The sequence below is a fragment of the Callionymus lyra genome, chromosome 1 (genome assembly GCF_982586985.1).
Source record: "Callionymus lyra chromosome 1, fCalLyr1.hap1.1, whole genome shotgun sequence".
NCBI lineage: Eukaryota > Metazoa > Chordata > Actinopteri > Syngnathiformes > Callionymidae > Callionymus > Callionymus lyra.
The window spans coordinates 50,191,515-50,197,514 of record NC_141818.1 but is presented as its reverse complement, the minus strand read 5'-3'; the positions used below and the strand labels follow the sequence as shown (position 1 = coordinate 50,197,514).

The following is a 6,000-nucleotide window of genomic DNA, read 5'->3' as shown; positions in this document are numbered from 1 at the left end:
GTCCACAATCCAGTCCGTGAGGTTAGTGTCCGTTCCAGACAGCTCCAGCTTGTCCCTCAGGATGTCTGACCTGATGGTATTGAAAGCACTGCTAAGATCCAGGAAAAGGATCCTCACAGTGCTTCCAGGGGACTCCAGCCACTCCAGATACTCCAGCCAGTATCTTATGATGTACAAACAAACACATTCTTGTTTTAAAACATTTATCACACAGACAAATAACCTTTTATTTAGCCGTGAAAAGAAACTGCTAATTTTTAATTGAAAACCTTTTAATTGATTTATTGTTGGCTAATATCCCAGCTTAAATCACCAAAGATGAATTTTGGCTAAATTTCAGTTTTAAAAAAGGTTTAGCTACAGCAGACCTAGACATATTGTGCCATGGCCTAGTCACACGTATATGTCAGTACAGATTGGAATCCAGTAGGATCTGGAATCCAGATTCTACTAGTGAACTCCTATCTCTACTAGGAAAGATTGGAATCCTACTACTGTATTGGGATCTGAATATTGGAATTCCAATCTGTCCTAGGAATATACCTATAGTAAGCACAGAGCACCAAGTTTTAAAGACCGCAACTTGTAATTATCCAAAAACTTTAAAAGCGTCATGCATGGTATCACTTCTAGTACAGCCTGATCTTGGGACATCCGCCGCCGTCACTTGATCAAGCTATTTAATGCTGTCACTTTGACATCAACTTTGGAACTGGCTTGGGAGGGGGAAATTAGCTCTTTTATACCGAGTCACTAACTTACGTTTTCTCTCTCATTTACGTGGAGATAGTTCACAACTATAAGTACCTCGGTGTGTGGCTGGACAGTGAACTGGTCCTGCAACACAGATCATGTGTATAAGAAGGTTCAGAGTGGACTTTACTTTCTGAGGAGGCTCCGATTATTTAACATCTGCAGGAAGCTCCTCTGCATGTTCTATCAGTCTGTGGTGGTCGGTGTTCTATGCTGTGGTGTGTTGGGGTGGAAATGTGTCCAAGAGGAGGTCAACAGGTTGGACAGATTGATCAGAAGGGCTGGTTCTGTGGATGAAGCTGGACTCACTGGTGACAGTTGCTGAGAGGAGATCTCTGGACAAACTACTGTCAATCATGGATGATGACAGTCATCCTCTGAACACTGTCATCAGAGAAGCAGATGCAGCACGAATGCTCCTCCCATGATGCAACGCTAATAGACTCGAGGACTCATTCGTTCCTCGTGATATTAGATTGTACAATTCTGAGTTCGGTGGCAGGAGTGGAGTGAAAGTATCATGATGTTCTATTCTATGTTAGTCTTTGTATCCTTTGTCTTTGTTGTTTTTATTTGATCTATGTTCTTTATCTTTATCTTTGGACTTAGATTGTATTATCTTGTTCTTTCTCTTTATTTCTCTTTGTTCTTGTTCTTATTTTATTTTTATTTTTATTAATAATTGCTGTATTGCTGTGTCTAATTGGAAAAAAAAAAACAAGGGATCAATAAAGTTCCACCTAACCTAATATTAAGATCCCAGCTCAGTAGCAGGATTCTAATCTCTACTAGTAAGTAAGTAAGTAAGTAAGTATTTTTTATTTATATAGCGCTTTTCCAGGCCAGGGTCACAAAGCTTAAGATGTTTCTTGAAAGAGTCAGCAGACTCCATCAAGCGCAAAAGCTTAGGAGCAACAGTCTGGAAGGATTTCTCTCCTCTGGTCCTGAACCGTTCGTGGAACCATCAGTAGATTCTGATCCACAGACCTCAGAGCCCGAGCTGGGGTGTAAGTCTGGATCAGATCACTGATGGAAGGTCTGACCATGAATAGATCTGAAAGTAAGAACCAGAATTTTAAAATTGATCCTGAAAGAAACTGGAAGCCAGTGAAGAGTTTTAAGGATCGGAGAAATGTGAGTTCTTCTACTTGAGCGGGTAAGAATTCTCGCTGCAGAGTTTTGTATCAACTGCAGGCTCTGGAATCCTACTAGTAGAGATTAGAATTCCAATCTGTACTAGTAGGATAGTAGGTGACAGATATTCATCACAGATATTTCGCTTTATCCCTGGGTCGGGGTCGCGGGGAGACTGGAGCCTATCCCAGTATCATAGGGCGAGAGGCAGGGGACACCCTGGACAGGACGCTATTATTAAATGCAGCTGTTCACCCCTGAGCTATGAAATATTGATCATCAAATATATATATTTGATTGTAAATTATTGTAAGTAAGTAAGTCATTTTTATTTGTATAGCGCTTTTCCAGACCAGGGTCACAAAGCGCTTAAACAATCAAAACAATATTCAATAAAGTATATATTTTAAAGGTCAAGATAAAACTGAGAACACAACAGGAGTTCCAGAAAATTAAGGAAAAGCCTGAACAAATAAAAATGTCTTAAGATGTTTCTTAAAGGAGTCAGTAGATCCATCAAGCGCAAAGAGAGAGGTAGATCATTCCAAAGCTTAGGAGCAACAGCCTGAAAAGATTTCTCTCCTCTGGTCCTGAACCGTGTTCGTGGAACCATCAGTAGATTTTGATCCACAGACCTCAGAGCCCGAGCTGGGGTGTAAGTCTGGATCAGATCACTGAAGGAAGGTCTGACCATGAATAGATCTGAAAGTAAGAACCAGAATTTTAAAGTTGATCCTGAAAGAAACTGGAAGCCAGTGAAGAGTTTGAAGGATCGGAGAAATGTGAGTTCTTCTACTAGAGCGGCTCAGAATTCTCGCTGCTGAGTTCTGAATCAACTGCAGGCTCTGGAATCCTACTAGTAGAGATTAAAACTCCAATCTGTACTAGTAGGATAGTAGGTGACAGATATTCATCACAGATATTTCGCTTTATCCCTGGGTCGGGGTCGCGGGGAGACTGGAGCCTATCCCAGTATCATAGGGCGAGAGGCAGGGGACACCCTGGACAGGACGCTATTATTAAATCTAAGTAAGTAAGTAAGTCATTTTTTTTTTTTTTTTTTTAGAATCCCTTATTAGTCCCTCGAGGGGAAATTTGGTAGTGCTTTTGACAGCCATTCACACACACTGATGGGAGTAGGCTGCACACCTGCGCCAAGTCTACCATCAGGAGCAATCAGGGTCATTTCCACTTGCATAGCGCTTTTCCAGAACAGGGTCACAAAGCGCTTAAACAATAAAACAATATTCAATAAAGTATATACTTTAAAGGTCAAGATTAAACTGATAACACAACAGGAGTTCCAGAAAATCAAGGAAAAGCCTGAACAAATAGAAACGTCTTAAGATGTTTCTTAAAGGAGTCAGTAGATCATCAAGCGCAAAGAGAGAGGAAGATCGTTCCAAAGCTTAGGAGAAACAGTCTGGAAGGATTTAAATGCAACTGTTCACCACTGAGCTATAAAATATTGATTATAAAATATATATATTTGATTATAAAATATTGGTCAAAGATCAGTTGAAATAGGTTATACCTGGGGGGAAACCATAGGATTAAAAAGATTAATTTGTCTTTCTTTCTTTGATCGTTTTATCCCTTCTCTTGTGTATCTTTTATTGGGGTGTCATCCACCTTTTCCTCCGACAGATGTCAGGCGCGTCTCTCTGATGTGGCCTCGCGGGACGGAGGATGCTGCTGCCCGGACTCGACTGGGACGAGCTCCGCTTATTTGGATGTTGAGGAAAAATGGCTACCGGCGGAACTGAGGAGAGAGAGCAGCGGCGGCTTCTGGAATAAAGCGTCGCCTTCTTCTTTTTTATGGATACACACGGAGCACCGCGACTCGATTTGTGTGACTCGCTGCGGTTCATCCTCGACTCTCGCGCGGTGAGTAAGAAGGAGCTCCCCTCGGCTAGCTTAGCAACGAGATGCTAACAGGCGAGTTAGCATGAACGGGGAAATGTACGGCAAAAGGCGCTGCGTGACACTCGAGATTCAAAGGAGTCACGGTGTAAGAACACAAGTGCACGATCCACATTCTCAAGTCTTTTCCAAAGGCTTCGTGTGCATGTGTCACTTTTGAGCTCGTTCCCAGGCAGCGACGCTAGCTGCGATCAGCTGGTCCACAGCTAACCCAGGTAGCCGATGACAGTGGTTTTAAAACCGACCTGTGTTGTAAACAAACCCGTTACTTCGAAGAAAACGGTGGTGGATTTCGAAGAAAAGAGACAAAACGTGTGTTAAATCCCGAGTGAGAAGCTCCACTAACGCTGAGATTTATTTGTCAACAACATACCGAGGGTGTGTGATAAGTCTGATGTATTTGACATGTGTGTTATTGACGTGAACGATTTTTCAAGAGCCCTTTAAAAAAGCCATGTTTGTAGTTTTAACAGCAGCTGCTGTGAGTACCAGAGTATTTTGTGAGTACCACAGTATTGTTCCCCCAGCACATGACTTTCCAGCTGCATTACTGCATCTCCCTGTTGAACTGCAGTATCACGTTCATACAACTTAATGTTCTCGGAATCCTCTGGTCCAATGTCGATATGAACTGAATCCCTTTAATGGCAAACATTTAAAAGCTCTGTTAAGATGATACATTTAACAAAAACTAAGATGAGATTTGAGCTGTACTTTTATTGATTCCATTGGATGACCATGATAAACAGTGAAACTCTATATTGACAAGTGCATTAAGAATGTACAGCTAGAAATAGTGGCTTATATTGTTTATATATTGTATAATACTGTAATCTTTGCGTAACAGGATTTGGTTTAAGCTTATATAATTAAGAACAAAAAAAATAAGCCACCAGTTTTTTTTTTGGCACTTTTAATACTCTGGATTTATTTGTTGTCAAAGTACAGATCGGTTATAACCAAAACTATCCCACACTAAAGCTGCATAGTTGCTCACGATAAGGTGTTATTTATTCAAGCTGATGTTGACGAATACACAATGATTGATTGATAGTATATTTGGAATGTCATTATAAGGTTTTATAGCTGCCAGCCGGTTGTTAACACAAGATGAAGTCTTTGATGTTTTTTGTTTTCTTTATCCCTCGTGTAGGTTTTAACTATGTCTACATCAGAATCGGAAACCGGTTTATACCCCAAATATAGTTTACTTGAGCTGATGTCGGCAACAGAACGATGATTGATTGATAGTATATTTGGTATGACATTAGAATGTTTTGGGTTGTTAGTACAGATGTATTCTATGATGGGTTTTTATTATCTTTACGTCAGAATTAGGATCAGAAACGGATTTATTCTCAAAGTATATTTCGACAATAAGAGAATTTCTCTTTGGATATTGTTCTTTAGGATAGACAGTTTTTGGATATACTCTTTAGGAATTCACATAAATTTGCAAACACAAAACTAACTGAAGCTGACACGCATGCACAAAATTAACCAATATATCATCCATTTTCTTCTGCTAATTCATGCTGAGTCGTTTAACTGATAATCTATAAATCTTTTTAAAGTGGAATATAACAGTAGTTACTAAAATGTTTTACTATTTTCTTATTTTCTGCCTATCCTCTCTCCATACTCTTTGTTAAGAAACATAAATGCACCACAAACTAGTAGGAAATCTTTAAAGGGCGTTCTCACTGAAGACGCTGTGTCAGACATAAAGGTAAAACTGGAGTTAACCCGTCTTTCAGCGCAGCAGCTTGAACTTGTGTACCAGAACGGCTAGTATTTTAATTGGCTCCCGAGGGGTCGGCAGTGGCGTCACAGGGCCCAGCTGAGCACCAAAATGATTTTGAAGCCAGCGACAGTGTCATGTGCAAGAACTGTCTTGTTCTTACCGCCTGGTTTGTGTCTTCGGTTTGTTTTGTAAATGATAGCTCAGAAAAAAGTAGCAATTCATAGTTACTTGCACTGTAATTTAATCCCAAACCCATTGATCCTGAACATGATTTGAATAAAGGGACCTATCACTAGTGCTTCTTTGGTTCCAGACGAGGTTAATGTGGCAAATGTCCTGAGCCAAATGTTTTAAAGGGTCATTAAGAACTGTTGTTGTTGTGCTCCAGCTGGTCATGTCAGTCTTAGTAACCTGTTATTTCCATATATGTTTTGGACATGGCTAAC

General features: G+C 40.3%; 1 protein-coding gene across 1 annotated transcript in view; it reads left to right on the top strand.

Annotated features, from left to right (window-relative positions):
- The first annotated feature begins 3,556 nt into the window (after positions 1-3,556).
- Positions 3,557-6,000, top strand: part of wdfy3 (WD repeat and FYVE domain containing 3) — a 102,988-nt gene continuing 100,544 nt past the window's right edge. Inside the window, exon 1 of the mRNA XM_087811676.1 lies at positions 3,557-3,774. The gene's annotated coding sequence lies outside the window, so the exon portion shown is untranslated. The remainder of the gene's footprint in view (positions 3,775-6,000) is intronic.